Source organism: Bos indicus x Bos taurus, unplaced genomic scaffold (assembly GCF_003369695.1).
Source record: "Bos indicus x Bos taurus breed Angus x Brahman F1 hybrid unplaced genomic scaffold, Bos_hybrid_MaternalHap_v2.0 tig00002994_arrow_arrow_obj, whole genome shotgun sequence".
NCBI classification, from domain to species: Eukaryota; Metazoa; Chordata; class Mammalia; order Artiodactyla; family Bovidae; genus Bos; species Bos indicus x Bos taurus.
Window position 1 is genome coordinate 47,506 of NW_020867594.1, and position 17,178 is coordinate 64,683.

Consider the following 17,178-nt stretch of genomic DNA (forward strand, 5'->3'; position numbering starts at 1 on the left):
TTTCAGGGAGAAATATGAGTGGGCAAGTGGCATCAACATTGGGACCTACAAAGCAAGATTGCTCCCAGGTAGATGAACCTGTGGTTGTGAGTAACCTTACCATTTGGTGTTTTCTATTAGCACAAGTTTATTTTTGAGAAAATGTCAAGTAGTACAGATGAGGTGATAAAGGTCTTCCATGCTGATAAAGGCTGACACTTTGTCTTAGGAAGGAACATTGATCCAGATATATTATAGTCCGGCGTTGCCTGGATGATTATACTGTTAAATTCCCTGGAAATGTGCCCAATGACTCCCTCCTCCTGCTCGTTAACAACAGGCTGCATAGTTCCATCCCAACATAGATTTAAATAACTTCCAAAGTCTTCCTGGGTAACTCTTATGGGAGCTAACTCTTCTCTGTGGGAAGAGTAACTTTATTAAAAGTAAGTACATAGAATTGTGTTGGGAAAATGTTGTTAGGTTTACTTATGAGCAGATATATCTATGTATTATGTATATTTATGCTATTAGATGTATTAACAACAAAAGTTTTTCTTTGCATGCACTCTCTACTAGGACCAGCAGCCCAGTGTTGAGCAACCTCAACAAGCGGAACCGCCAGCTGAGATTCAGGATATCACACCTGGGAAGGAGGAAGTACATGGAGAGGATCCAGTGAATCGTGATGAAGAAGAGGAGAAGGATCCCTTTGAAGGTAAAGTGTATCTGTGTATCATGCCTTAAGACATAACCAGTAAGAAGAGGAAAGGAAACATTAGAAAAGGACTTCAGACAGTTCCTAAAAAACTGAGGAGAGTATAGTTTGCAGGTCAGTGTGGTCGCTCAAATTTTCCCTTGTTTTCAAGACGAAGAGAAGGGGGCAACTAAGTTGTCTGAGGACAACCCTGGAAAAGGAAAATGGTAATAACATTCGGAAAATTCTGCTTTCCTTTTTCTCCAGCAAAACATTCCTGGAATAATGCTCCTGAGGTTCTTATTCATCACATTTTTAGCATACTAACCTAAGGCTTTTAATTCATAACACCGAGGGAATGAATATCATCATTCCCTTGTTTATATCGTATGCTTTACAGCTGAATTGATGCATTTTTTTTAAAGATTCTGGCCTGGAAGCTGCTCTCCAGCAATTGGCTCTGGCAAAGACTGGGGGTGAAGGTGGAGATGGTCCCGATGTCAGGGAGGAGTTTGCATCAAATATAGAGCCTGTTGAAATGCCAGAAGCAGGTATGTCATCCATTCAGAAAGTAATTTATGTGGTTTCTGTTTTTCAGAATATTATATCTTTACTAATATAGAGGAAACATTACTATTATTTTAATAGCAGAGTTCACATATTCTTTGAAAGATAGTTCAGACCCCAGATGCCTGAATGCCTGACTTACAGACTTTCAAATAAAGAAACAGACAGGATCAAAGCCATATCGAATTGAAAATAGGAAACCGTTTTCTTCTCTTGAGTATAAGTACTTTAAGCAACAGCTAATAATTTTCAGGTTCTTTTATAATTTCTGCTTGTAGCAAATATGGAATGCATTTGTAATAAATATCAGTTTATATGAAATATGCTTAGGCATCCAAGTAGGTTCTAGTACCAGCTTTAGCATAATGTGTGTGATTCTGTGAAATCCCTTAACTTCTAAACTCAACTTTACTCATGTAAGTTGTGAATTCAGAACAGATACACGCAGATGCTGATCTTTCAATGCTGATTTTTGCATTCTCTGATTCTCTTTGATGGAATGCATACAAGAATACTCTGTTTTGTAGGATGTATTTATCATAAAATGTCATTTTGAGTCAAATTATAACAGGGGAATTGAGATTTCATTTTCTGACAGGGGACACATGTACACCTGTGGCTGATTCATGTCAATGTATGGCAAAACCCACCAGAATATTGTAATTAGTCTCCAATTAAAATCAATTAATTAATTTTTTATAAAAGAAAATGAGCCAACATTCTGCTTGATGTATGTTAAATTCTCTCAAATTCTGAATTCTCTAGCTCTTTAAAAAATAGTTGCATTTTAAATCCTTTCCCCAGGGAAGCATGAAATGACTGAATAATAAAATGGCCAAAGATAGTCTAGTTTCCTGTTTCTGTGGCTGATCAAGTTGAGAGAGTGCATTTAGTCAGTGATATTCAAGGCAGGTGTGAGTAAGATACATATGCTAAGCACACTACCTGCCCCCACGTTTGGTCTTTTTTTTGGGGGGGGGCGGAGGTTGCTTATTTTAATTGGAGGATGATTACTTTACAATACTATGAAGGTTTTGCCACATACCCCACTCTCGCTCTTAAAGAACTAATAAAAATCTGAGCCTCATGATATAATCATCTCTAACCGTATCAAGTATGTTATTTTTCCTCTTTGATACATGAGTTTAAAAAGTTTTGAAGGCCAAAAATTGTAACTAGTTCTTCCTGCGTAATCAACCTAGTATCTTTCACATACCTGTTTTCCAACTTGCTGACAATAAATTGCATGGTTCTGATTTTAAAGGAGGAACTTCATAGTTAGGGAAGAATTTACTGTGTATTAGCCTTCTAAATATTTTCACCTTACATTTTTTTTTCCATTCCATTTGAACAATTAGATGAAAATACAACTTTCAGATGACTTACAAGTAACTACAGAACATGATTAAAATGTTCTCATAGAAAAATCTTAGCCCTAAACATGTGTGGTATTTAAAAAGAAAAATACATAAATTACAAGGTACATAAATATAAAATTCTACATCCAACATAAAAGGTAAGAAAAAGAGCAACAGAATAAACCTAAGGGAAAAAGAAAAAGATATTTATTAAAAGACAGGTATGAAGTGTTAGGAAGAGGAAAATAAACTCAACTAATAAATAAAGACAATGTGGTAGTTTACATAAATTTTAATATATATACATACACACACATTTTTTAATATTCTTTTCCATTGTGATTTATCACAGGAGACTGCACATTAGTTCCCTGTGCTATATAGTAGGACCTTGTTGTTTATCCATTCTGAATGAAATGGTTTGTATCTGCCAACGCCAAACTGCCAGTCCATTCCTCTAGGTTACATCATTGTGAAGCAAATGGACAAAGCCCAAGTACACATAATTATAAATATGAACAAGACACTAACAGTTAGTATATTACAGAATTAAAACAGTATAATCTGGAACTCAAATATTTTCAGAATATTGATGAAATGGCTAGTAGGGTAGAAAAACATATTATTTAACATACCCCACAGTAACTAAATAACTAAACATCACAAATACTGTGGATGAACTTTTGAAATTGGTCAGTTTTCTCTCAAAAGCCATTATCACTTAGAAACAAAAAAATCTGCTTTTCCAGATTTTCTTTCTCTCTTCCTACTTGCTTTTCTCTCTCACTCATACTCCCTCTTGCTCTCCCTTTTCTTCTCTCCTTTTTTTCTTTCTTTCTTTTTTTTTTTTGGTGTGGCTGTGAGAAACAATCCTATTTCTGCTTCACATTTTGATGTCACCATGTCGCCAGTGATAGTAATGACTTAAAATTAGTGTCACATATAATTTATTATACCAACTTGAATGCTTCCCAGGGTGAAAAGAAACATTTAGAATTACATGAGGGCCCCAAGTAAAAAAGGGGACAAATGTTCAACCGACTTAAAACCACCATATCAGGGATAAATTAGAACAAATGAAAATTTCTACAGTTTTCGACAGTAGAGAAGAAACAAATGTAATACTGGCCATTTTATTTACTTCACTTAAGCAGTAACAGAGATAACAACTGTTTAGCTATCCTATATTCGGAATATTATTTCAAACCAACGCATTTAAATGATACTTTTTTGGGATTTTTTGTTCCAGTTTTTGTGTATTTTGTTCTCCTTAGGGTGCTTTTTGTTGTTAGATATTTTACTGAATGTGTACACAGTTTTGCCTTCTACTGAAAACTACCTTCTGATAGGTTCCATTGATTTCATTTGTTCTGAACTCAGTGTCCTTCTTCTCTTGTATAACTAGGAAGAGTAGTGTGTTTTTAAAAATACTGGTAATGTGCCTGGAAAGTCTATAAAATCTCTATAGAGGATTAACTGAAGGTAAGCCAAAGGGTCGCCCTTAGTGTTCCTGTTTTAGTCCATTTTATAAAACTATAACTGCAGTGAACTTTGTATACCTCTCCTGTCATCAAAATAAAGTTCTGCTAAGTAACTTTTTTAATGTTTATATTATAGGTGAAGGGCAGCCATTTGCTTGAAAGAAGATAAACTGAAACCATCTATGCTGTTCATATATTGCGTATTTGACTATTAAAGTTTGGTCAATAAAGTTTCATTTTCTACTTGCACATTTTTTGTTAAATTTATCCCCGGGTATTTAATGTTATTGAAAATTCATGGTTTGTGATTTTTATTGTCTAGTTGAGGATGTATGTAGAGATAGAATGTCTATATATAGATTTTCTGTCCAACAATTCCTCTAAATATGCATATTAATTCCACAAATTTAGATCTACATTATTTTTACTTTTCAAAATATACTATTATATTTGAATATCAACAGTTTCTACTGGCTTAAACCTTAAACCTGTCCTCATTTTGCACCATTGAACAAACCTGGCCAGAATAGTCTTGACTAAAGCAGGTGATAATCGGCATTTTTCCCAATACTAAATGAAAAATCTTCTCCATTTCAACCTGTTTACATTGCTTTTTTTAGATATACTTTATCAGAGTAAGTTCCATTCTATTCCTAGTTTGCTATCTTGAATACCGATTAATTTTCATCAAACACTTATACTGCATCAATTGTGATGATCATAGAATTGTTTTCCCTCCATTTTTCTATTAATGTGGTGAATTGCATTGGCAACCTTATATATGTAAACCACCCTTGCACTTCTAGGGTTAAAAAAATTGGGTCATAACATATTCTTTAGGTATAATCTACATGTTCATGCATATACATACATATATATACCCACACATAAAAAATTCATAAAAGCCTTTGGTCTTCTCTTGAATAAATGTGTTTACAAAATGTGCCACCCAAATCTCATACTGTGTCCCTGATGAAATCATTGACAGAGAAACACGTTTTAAAACTTAATATATAGAGAAATGGAATGCCAAAGCCATTGTTGAAGGTTGTAGGGAGACAGGAAAACAACTGCTGTCAAATTGCATGGCAAATGGCACAGCATATCTTTCACACATTTCTGACTTGCCTTCCAAGGGTTTTTGGGTGCAGGGAGAGAACAGCCACAAACATCTTTTCTTCTCCATGACGTCCTCCATTGGCTTGATAGTCACCAGATCTCAGAAGCCCTCCAGTTGTCTGAGTGTGTGTGTGTGCATGTGTGAATCACTTAGTCGTGTCCAACTCTTTGTGACCCCACGAACTGTAGCCCACCAGGCTTCTCTGTCCATGGAATTCTCCAGGCAAGAATACTGGAGTGGATTGCCATTCCCTTCTCCAGAGGATCTTCCCAGGCCAGGGATCGAAACCTGGTCTCCTGCAGATTCTTTACCGTTTGAGCTACAGGGAAGTCCTCCAGGTGTCTGATTCCTCCCTTATATCCTTTTTATTAATATAATAACTAAACGCTTACATCTCTGAGCCCCCATCTGCATCCTCATGCACCAAAAAAAATATTTCTGCAACAAAGGACCTATTCAGACTTCACTCTGCTTAGCGAATAACGGGATTATAAATAGCAGCTGTTGTGCCCTTACAGAGGTATGAAAATCCAGGTCCAAAAGGATTGAAAATGGGAGGTTCAAATCTACCACGAGACTTAAATAAGTGTATCCCAACTTACCAAAAAGCATGTGACAAAGCCCCTAGGTCATGGAGCTGTCTGACAAGATTAGATCCTAGCTAGAAGAAAAGGGAAAGGAATGAGGGGAACTTCGTGAGACAAAATGACTTCAGTCTTATCTGCTCTGTCTCCTTATTGGCTATGACATGACATAACTGGGCTTCCCTGGTGGCTCAGATGGTAAAGAATCCGCCTGCAGTGCTGGAGACCTGGGTTTGATCCCTGTGTTGGGAAGATCCCCTGGAGGAGGCCACGGCAACCCACTCCAGTATTCTTGCCTGAAGAATCCCCATGGATAGAAGTGCCTGACGGACTACAGTCCTTGGGGTCACAAAGAGTCAGACACGACTGAGCGACTAAGCACAGCACGTGACATTACTAAGATTATCAGTACTGGCTCTGACACATACTGAGTGAAGGTGAGAAAGGTACTTACATCCTTTGGATCTGTTTCCCCATTTCTAAAGTGGAAATTACAAGTTTACAGTAAATATTTGTTATGAAGAATAAACAAAATAATGTGAAGTAGGCATTACATTGCAAATGGATTTGGTTTATTCTACTCCAATTTTTCATTTAAACATTTATCTTTACAATTCTCTCACAAGTGATATAGATTTTGAATTTCAAGTAGGCTATAAGGTTAACTTTTAAAATGAACTGGACTTCAGAAACATATTTTGTCTAAATAAATATATTGATTCAATAGCAGATTCAATAGCTGGTATCAGACATGGCATCCATTCTAAGGTTGGTTTGTTAATGAGGACTGCCAAGGCTACCCTGAGTCATAGCATGTAGTGAAAACCGTGCTCCTTGCTGTGTGTGATGACAAAATAAGCCAGTATTCTGGTCACGCAACATCACACAACTCAACACTAGACTGTCGAGTAGTGAGGCAGCCAGTCCCTAAGTCACAGCGCAGGAGCTACAGGGCCTCAGTAACAGGCACTACAGGTGCTGGGTCTCTGCCAGGAAGGAGCCCACAGTTGTGCCCTATGGCACTGAGCAGCTCTGCAGTCCACAGCTGTACTCTCAGCTGGAGCTAGGGAGACCATCCTATGTTCAACTGAAACCAGAGATGGATGAGTAACAACTTTGTGTCACCTCCAGCTGGATGAGGAGGCAGGTGAGAAATGGCCTCATAGCAGCTCTTCATCAGGCTGCTTATCTCCCCTTGCTGCAAGAGCAATCAGGAGGTTCTCTGACAAGGTTCAAGTCAGCCTGCAGTTTAGCCTTGCCTACGTAGCCTAAGTGGGGACATGCAAGGGCACCAGGGCACCAAGACAGAGTCACACTCCTACAGTGTGTGGAACAACACACAAGGCTTTATGTATGATGCTACAAATATGACACCTATATACTGACTCCTACATGGAGGAGATGCTTTTCTTGTCAGTCACTAAAAATATTCCTTCATTGAGTACACACGTATTGATTACTAGCATGTCTCAGGACGTGTCTGCAGTGCTTGAAATAACAAGACCAGTGATGTGAGGTGGATGATGGGAATATCACACTGGTGGACCAGACAGACACATAAACAGAAAAGAAGTGCAAAGGAGAAACACAGGGAATGGACCTAAGGGAAAAGCAAAGCAAAACGGTGAGCAGGGTGGCCAAGAAGCAGGAGGAAAGCTAGAAGATAAGGTTCATTCTAAGAGTGAAAGAGGTTATATATAACACAGCTGTGCTTTGACCCAGGCTGTGGATGAGAGTCACAACCTCCCCTGCATCACTGCCCCTTTTGAGGGTGGTGTCTGGGAGTCTAGAGATTCTGAAGGGAGAGAAGGAAAATACATAGTGCAGGGGGTACGTGCACCCGCCCTGATAGAGATGCAGGTGCAGCTTGTTAGAGTTACCAGGTGGGGATCAGCGGAGTTGGATTCGGTGACTCAAGAAGAAATGTGCAAATGAATGTAAAGGGAGAAAGCACATGGAGAGTGGGTAAACAGCTCCAACTCCCATTTCTGTACCAGGGTAGGTGCTCCATATTACTGTCGTGAGAAGGCTTCCTGGTCTGAGCTCTGGGAGGGAGTGATGAGCATTCTAAGAACCCATCATCACCTAAGCAGGGGGCACTGAGTGTGTGAAGACTTAAGTCTCAGCCTTTACCACTGACAGACACAGAAAGCTTCTTCGCCCTGCTGAGAGTGGGGCTCTGGAAGCTTAGGGAAGCTCACAGGTAAGGTGGAGGTGGTGGTGGTTGTTCAGTCGCTCAGTCGTGTCCAACTATTTACTACCCATGGCATGCAGCATGCCAGGCTCCTCTGTCCTACACTATCTCCCTGAGTTTGATCAAATTAATGTCCATTCGGTTGGTGATGCTATCTTATCATCTCACCTTCTGTCGCCCCCTTCTCCTCCTGCCTACACTCTTTTTGCATCAGGGTCCTTTTCAATGAGTCAGCTATTCGCATCTGGTGGCCAAAGTATTTCAGCTTCAGCATCAGTCCTTCCAGTGAATATTCAGAGTTCATTTCCTTTAGGATTGGCGGGTTTGTTCTCCTTGCTGTCCAAGGGATTCTCAAGGCTCATCACTAGCACCACAATTAGAAAGCATCAGTTCTTTGGCACTCAGCCTTCTTAATGACCCAACTCACACATCTGTACATCACTACTGGAAAAACCATAGTTTTGACTCTACAGACCTTTGTCAGCAAAGTGAAGGCTCTGCTTTTTAATATGGTGTCTAGGTTTGTCATCGTCTTCCCTGGGGGCTCAGCAGTAAAGAATCTGTCTGTTATGCAGCACACTTAGGAGATATGGGTTCAATCCCTGGGTCAGGAAGATCCCCTGGTGGTGGGCATGGCAACCCATTCCAATATTCTCATCTGGAAAATCCCCTGGACAGAGGAGCCTGGTGGGCCTCTGTCCATGGGGTCATAAAGAGCCAGACACTACTAAAGTGCCTGAGAATTCATGTAAGCTAGGTTTGTCATAGTTTCCTTCCAAGGAGCAAGCGTCTTTTAATTTCATGGCTGCAATCACCATTTGCAGTGATTTTTGAGCCCAAGAAAATGAAATGTGTCACTGCTTCCACTTCAGTTCAGTTCAGTCACTCAGCCGTGTCCGACTCTTTGTGACCCCTTGAACCACAGCATGCCAGGCCTCCCTGTCCATCACCAACTCCCGGAGTTCACCCAAGATCTTGTCCATTGAGTCAGTGATGCCATCCAACCATCTCATCCTCTGTCGTCCCCTTCTCCTCCTTCCCTCAATCTTTGCCAGCATTAGGGTCTTTTCAAATGAGGCAGTTCTTCACACCAGGTGGCCAAAGTATTGGAGTTTCAGCTTCAACATCAGCCCTTCCAATGAACACCCAGGACTGATCTCCTTTAGGATGGACTGCTTCCACTTACCCCCCTTCTATTTGCCATGAAGTGATAGGACCAGATGCCATGATCTTAGTGTTTTAATAGTTGAGTTTTAAGCCAGTTTTTTCACTCTCCTCTTTCACCTGTATCCAATGGTTCTTTAGTCGCTCTTCACTTTCTGCTTTAGAGTGGTATCATCTGTGTATCTGAGCTTGTCGAGATTTCTCCCAGCAATCTTTATTCCAGCTTTTGAGTCATCCAGTCCAGCGTTTTGCATGATGTACTCTGTGTATAAGTTAAATAAGCAGCATGACAATACACGGCCTTGCCGTTCTCCTTCCCCAATTATGAAGCAGTCATTTGTTCCAACTCTGGTTCTAACGGGTGCTTCTTGGCCCCCATACAGGTTTCTGAGGAGACAGGTCGAGTAGTCTGGCACTGCCCTCTGTTTAAGAATTTTCTCTATTTGTTGTGTTCCACGCAGTCAGAGGTCTTAGTGTAGTGAATGACACAGAAGTAGATGTTTTAGAAAAAGTAGATGCATTAGATGTTTACGAAGTAAAATGGACAGACCTCAGCAAGAATTTGGACTTGAGGTGAGGGAAAGGGAATTGTAAACATGGTTAAGACTAAGTTTCCTGTCATAAAGTACAAAACTGTCATGGTGAATTCTGGAAGTTGTCCAGGTCTGGGAAGAATTCCAAATTAGATTTTTATGTTTTTGAGCTCATGGTCTACATGGATACAATAACCAGTATTTAAATACTTAAAATTTCCTTTTCCTTTAAAAAAAGTGTTGTGGTATAATTTATATACAATAAAAGCCAACACTTTAACGTATTACCGTTTGTAGATTTTTGACAAATGTATACCGTGGTGTAAATGCTACCACAATAAAAACGTATAAAACATCTCAATGTTCAAAAATGCTCCCTTGGGGTATTTGCCGTCTGACTCCTTCCTCCACTCCTGTACCCTGGCAACCACAGATACATTTCTGTGCCAACAGTTGTGCCGTTTCCAGAAATCCATTGACATGAAATCATATAATATGTAGCCTTCTGTGTCTGGTTTCTCTCATTTGCACAGTTGAGATGCATCCTTGCTCTTACATGCATTAGTTACTTTTTTTTTTTTACTATCGTGTAGTATTCCTTTGTACAGGTATACTCTTTTGTTTTTCTTTCATCTGTATACCAGTTGTTGAATAACTGGGTTGTTTCTACATTTGGCTCTTAGGAATACACGTGTGGAATATTTGAGTGCAGCCCACTGTGTGAGCATGTTTTCATTTCTCTTGGGAAAACTGCCAAGAGTAGAATTGCTGGGTCATATAAGGCTTCCCAGGTGGCGCTAGTGGTAAAGAACACATCTGCCAATGCAGGAGACTCAAGTTCAATCCCTTGCTCTGGAAGATCCCCTGGAGTAGGAAATAGCAACCCGCTCCAGTATTCTTGCCTAGAAAATTCCGTGAAGAGGGGTCCTGGCAGGTTACAGTCCATGGGGCCCCAGAGAGTTAAACACGACTGAGCGACTGAACACACACACACATACATGGTAATTTGTGTATCTTAGAATCTAAACTGTGTCCTCTGTAGACCACATACACATGGATGTTTTTTTAACTGTTCTCTTAATGTCTGCCTTTTGGTTGGATTGTTTTATCTATTTACATTTAATGTTGATACAGACTTACATCTGCCAATGTATATTTCTGTCTCATGTCATTTTGTTCTATGGTCCTCATTTTACTGCTTTCTTTTCCATTCAATGGATATTTTCTAATGTAGCATTTTAAACCCTTTACTGATTTTCCACTACTTTTAAGTTGTTTCCTAGCTGTATGCCACCGTAAACATCTTACTTTATCACAATCAGCTGGAAATTTACACAAATTCTAATGAGATACAGAAAATTATTCCTATATCGCTCTATTCAGGTTTCCATCTTTTCCTCATATTGTCACATATATAATAAATCTATAAAGGGTAAGCCCATTAATACATTCTTCTTATTATTACATTATATATAACGTTATGTGATGAAAAGCTGATATACGGCAGGATATCAGGTATCTATAACTTCTGTTATATTCACCCTCTTTGTCATGATTTCTGATACTTTGCATGTGTTTGTATGGATTTGACACCATCCAGATTTGTTTCCTTACCTAATACAACTTTGCTCCAAACCACCTCCTTTGTGCTGCTACTGCAAATATATTACATTCCATATGTTCTTGGCCCAACGATAATTGGGCTTCTCTGGTGGCTCAGACAGTAAAGAATGTGCCTGCAATATAGGAGATGCGGGTTCAATCCCTTGGTCAGGAAGATCCCCTGGAGAAGAGAATGGCTAACCTCTCCGGTATTCTTGCCTGGAGAATCCCATGGACAGAGGAGCCTGGCAGGCTACAGTCATGGGGTTGCCAAGAGTCAGACATGACTGAGCAACTACTGCTTTCACAACAATAAATTATGTGATATTGTTTTAGACAGTTGCTTTTTAAATACAGGAAGAAAGGAGGGAAATATGTGTCCATAAAGAATTTTTCTTCATATAATTACCTTTACCTGTGCTCTTTGCTTTTTCACATGGATTCAGATTAACATCTGAATTCACTTATTATAGCATGAAGAACTTTCTTTAGTTTTTCTTGTAAGCCAGTTCTACCAACACATTCCCTAAATTTTTTTTTTAATTTGGGCATACCTTTACTTTGTTTTCATTTTTATTTTCTTAAACCTCTTTATTGTGGTATGTGTGACATGTAAAAAGCTGTGTATGCACCTGTGAAATCATCACCAGCTTCAATATACAAAACTCAACTGTATTTCCATACTAGTGGTGAATACTCCTAATAAGTAAGAAAATTCCAGTTACAATATAAAAAGAACTTAGGAATTAGTTTAACCAAGGAGGTGTAAGTTTTGTACATTGAAAATGACAAAACCAGTTGAACGAAATTAATGAAAATTTCAGTAAATAGTCGCTGACTATCAATGGGCACTAGAGTTTCCCCTAGAAATTTGCTGTCATTGTACACACATCTCTGAGCATGTGGGAATATTTCCTTAAGGCACATTCACAGCAGGGAGACCGCTGGATCAAAGACTTCCTTGGCTAAACACACATCTGTGGAGTACCTACTATGTGCATGTGCCTGACACTGTTCTAAACCCCAAGGAGGCATCACAAAATAGGACTGACACTTGTCCCTCTTTCATGAAGGCAAATGGTGCCGAGGGTGAGGGCAGGATGCAATGTAAATTCTGATGGGTGCTGCCACATACCCCTGCAAAGGTGTTTCACCAGTTCACACTGGCCTCAGTGGGGCAGGGGAGTGAATGTGCCTTTACTGGCATCTGGGTACCATTTGGAGGGTGGGAGGTCTTGGCAGGAGGCTGGACACCTTGTGTCCAGTTCCTTAGAAGAGCTTTAGGTCCACAACTAGGATTGATCCACGTACGGATTTCAGGGGATGTGAATATCCTAGGTGTCCATACCCTTGGTTGTGACATCACAAAGTGTATTTGTCAAAGCATGGGAGGGATCTGACCCATCGGTGGCTCTGCACCGTGAGTGTGCCATCTCTGACCTGGAGATAAGTCTGTGAACCAGGGATTGAGGGTGGTGAACCCTTGAGGGGTTTACTACATCTTGGGCTATGAACTTTGGGGTTTGTAGGATGCGGGGTACCATGGTCTGAGTTCTCTTTGTGGTGGCTGCATGGAACAAACACTGTGAAAGGGCTGTATGCGTTCACCATACCAGTGCTCTGTGCAATTGGATTTCTCCATGGCAGCTTATGAAGTTGCTAAAATGCATGTCGGCCTGTATTCGAATTTCATCTCAGCTGATTTCATGTGTCTTGCCTCATTTACTGAGTCTCTAGAGTTTCAGTTTGGTGGATTGTTTGGTGTTGGGTGTCCAGTGCAGTGAGGTCTGCCAGCTGCTATTTCCTTGGTCCATATCTGGTCGAGTGTATCATTGATATTTGGGTTTTATGACCCATAGTGTGAGGTCCTTTCCTTTCCCTTCCCTAGCCTTTCCCTTCTCCAGGGGAATCTTCCCAACCCAGGGATCGGACCCAGGTCTCCCGCATTGCAGGCAGATTCTTTACCAGGTGAGCCATAAGGGAAGCCCAAGATACTGGAGTGGGTAGCCCATCCCCTCTCCAGCGGATCTTCCCAACCCAGGAATCGGACCATGGTCTCCTGCATTGCAGGAGGATTCTTTCACAGCTGAGCTATCAGGGATTGAAACATTTCACATTGTTGTTCAGTGGCTCAGTCGTGTCCAACTCTTTAAAACCCTGTGGACTGCAGCATGCCAGGCTTTCCTGTCCTTCACTATATCCCAGAGTTTGCTCAAACCCGTGTCCATTGAGGCAATGATGCCATCCAACCATCTCATCCTCTGTTGGTCCCTTTTCCTCCTGCCCTCAATCTTCCCCAGCAGCAGGGTCTTTTCCAATGAGTCGGCTCTTCACATCAGGTAGCCACAATATTGGAGTTTCAGCTTCAACATCAGTCCTTCCAATGAACACCCAGGAATGATTTCCTTTAGGATGGACTAGTTGGATCTCCTTGCAGTCCCAGGGACTCTCAAGAGTCTTCTTCAACACCACAGCTCAAATGAACCAATTCTTTGGCACTCAGCTTTCTTTATAGTCCAACTCTCATATCCATACATGACCACTGGAAAAACCATAGCCTTGACTAGATGGACCTTTGTTGACAAAGTAATGTCTCTGCTTTTTAAGATGCTGTCTAGTTTGGTCAAAACTTTCCTTCCAAGGAGTAAGCATCTTTTACTTTCATGGCTGCAGTCACCATCTGCAGTGATTTTGGAGCCCAAAAAAATAAAGTCTGTCACTGTTTCCACTGATTCCCCATCTATTTCCCAGGAGGTGATGGGATCAGATGCCATCATCTTAGTTTTCTGAATGTTGAGCTTTGAGCCAAATTTTTCACTCTCCTCTTTCACTTTCATCAAGAGGCTCTTTAGTTCTTCTTCACCTTCTGCAATAAGGGTGGTGTCATCTGCATATCTAGGTTTATTGATATTTCTCCTGGCAATCTTGATTCCAGCTTGTGCTTCCTCCAGCCCATTGTTTCTCATGATGTACTCTGCATATAAGTCAAATAAGCAGGATGACAATATACAGCCTTGATGTACTCCTTTTCCTATTTGGAACAAGTCTGTTGTTCCATGTCCAGTTCTAACTGTTGCTTCCTGACCTGCATGCACGTTTCTCAAGAGGCAGGTCAGGTGGTCTGGTATTCCCATCTCTCTCAGAATTTTCTACAGTTTATTGTGATCCACACAGTCAAAGGCTTTGGCATAGTCAATAAAGCAGAAATAGATGTTTTTTCTGGAACTCTCTTGCTTGTTCCATGATCCAGTGGATGTTGGCAATTTGATCTCTGGTTCCTCTGCCTTTTCTAAAACCAGCTTGTACATCTGGAAGTTCGCAGTTCACGTATTGCTCAAACCTGGCTTGGAGAATTTTGAGCATTATTTTACTAGCGTGTGGGATGAGTGTGATTGTGCGGTAGTTTGAGCATTCTTTAACATTGCCTTTCTTTGGGATTGGAATGAAAACTGGCCTTTTCCAGTCCTGTGGCCACGGCTGAGATTTCCAAATTTGCTTACATATTGAGAGCAGCACTTTCACATCATCATTTTTAGGATTTGAAATAGCTCAACTGGAATTCCATCAACTCCACTAGTTTTGTTCGTAGTGATGCTTTCTAAGGTCCACTTGACTTCACATTCCAGGATGTCTGGCTCTAGGTGAGTGATCACACCATCGTAATTATCTAGGTCGTGAAGCATAGTTAATGAATTTTTTCCTGGAATTCCTTTGCGGTTTCTGTGATCCAATGGATGTTGGCAGTTGGATCTCTGGTTCCTCTGCCTTTTCTGAATCCACGTTGTACATCTGGTACTTGTTTGTTCACATACTGTAGAATCCTAACATGATGGATTTTGAGAATGACCTGGCTAGCATCTGAAATGGGTGCAGTTGTGCAGTAGTTTGAACATTCCTTGGCATGACCCTTCTTTGGCATTGGAATGAAAACTGACCTTTCTAGTCCTGTGGCCACTGCAGAGTTTTCCAAATTTGGTGGCATATTAAGTGCAGCACTTTAACAGCGTCATCTTTTAGCATTTGAAATAGCCAGGATTCCGTCAACTCCACCAGCTTTGTTCACAGTAATGTTTCCTAAGGCCCACTTGACTTCACACTCCAGTATGTTTCACGTTGTTTCACATTGGCACAACCAAATTCATCAAAAATTGTGACCTCGTGTTTCAGAAGCCACAACAATTCGTACTCAATGTGGGTGCCAAAAAACTTGAGGCCGAAAGTAAAGTCTAAACATTGAAAATATCTACATTCCTTTAAAGACAGGCGTTTACACTTTGAAGGGAAGCCAGGTGACTCCTGAGTCCCAGGTCACGGAGCTGCTGGGCTGGAGGTGTGGCTGAAACTGAGGAAGCCACACCTTGAGGCCCTCTCCCTGTCTGGAGGGAGGGCCTGCCCCGAGGATGAGAAGAACAGGACCCTCAGGGGTCTCACAGTCTAGCAAGGAGGCAGGCACATTGCTTCAGGCAGCACATATTCATCGAGGCTTTTCCTGGCTCTCTGTGGTGGATACAAGTGGCCAGCCCACATAAAACCCTGTGCTGGACTTACTGTCCCCAAAGGGAAGGTGTAGGGGTAGGAGGCACCCTACCTCATAACAACCCAGGACATTCTAGAGTGTGTTAGAAGGGGGTGGTGCTGTGATCAGATACATGTAAGTCCTGTAAGGGACTGGTACTGTGGGCAGCAAGGGGGAAAGCTGCAAGTCACAGTATTGAACAGAGCAACCAGGGCAGGCTTCACTGAGGAGCTGATATTTTAACAAAGAATTGAAGGGGGAAAGAGCACAGCAGACATCTGGGGTCAGGATATTGCAGAAGAGGGAACAGTGAGGTTAAATGCGGGGCAGACACTGCCAGGAGGCCAGGGCAGCTGGGAGCAGGGAGTGAGAGTTGAACAGAAAGCGGGGACTAGATACCACAGCACTGGGTAAGCGTCTGCTCTGTTGGCGAACCAACAGGGACAAGCAGGGGTCATAGGTGCTGATGGACATGCCTGTGCCAGGCCTGTGAGGGAGGCAGAGGCAGGATAGGGGGAAAGAGCAGAGACAGCTGAGGTGGGGCAAGCAAGGAGTGAGGAGGATGCACGAGGTGCAGCTCCGAGTGAGGCTGACGGCCTCCCCTGGACTCGACAGGCCATTCCTACCTGTACTGGTGTCCCCAACTCCATAGATGCCTGTGCTCCAGGCACAGTGTCAGAGACTTCACTAGCAGCCTGAGTTCATTCAACAGTCCATCGTCTGGACACATAGTTGCGGGGCCTACATTTCCACTTGGTCCTTGGGAAACATACAGTGACCTGAATTGTGCTCTCAGGATCTTGACCCCAGTTCCACTGTGAGGCTACAACTGTGGCTGATGGGGCAACAGAGTGACCCACACGTGTGTAATGAACCTTCAAGCTGCTTTGATCAGGAGTTTCCAGAATTAGGGGTCATATGAAACATGCACTCCAATCCCCACCCCAAAAGGGAAGATAATCTGATTCCACAGATGTCCTGCTTACTCCATTCTCCTGTGTCATTATTAACACAAATGTAACTGGTCCACGAAGAGCTACGCTTTATTGACTGAGAATTTACCTTGAGTCCCGGTCCTTCATTCATTCAGGAAGTCGTTCAAAGCAGGGACCAGACACTATGTCTCCTCCTACTGTGGCTAGATTGGTTAGGGATGATCGGGACTGTCCCCTGCAAGGAGATGACTGCCACGTGCTGTGTGAGAAAAGCGATGGCAGGATTTAAATTATAGAATTCTGGGAACACAGAAGAGAGCATCTGAACCCTGCCATATGTCCGGGGGTGGGATGTGGTGTGGATCCCTAGTCAGGACACATTCTCGGGGGACGGGGAGATTTCTTGAGGTGGCACTTTGACCTTCCACAGTTTACACACACACGAGCA

The 17,178-nt window shown here is 41.6% G+C and overlaps 1 long non-coding RNA gene across 1 annotated transcript; it reads left to right on the forward strand.

Moving 5' to 3' along the window:
• Positions 1-540: 540 nt before the first annotated feature.
• Positions 541-4,331, forward strand: LOC113888897. Its single transcript, XR_003510091.1, has 3 exons — positions 541-697; positions 1,102-1,227; positions 4,219-4,331. It is a non-coding gene; the product is annotated as an uncharacterized LOC113888897 (long non-coding RNA).
• The last annotated feature ends 12,847 nt before the right edge of the window (positions 4,332-17,178 follow it).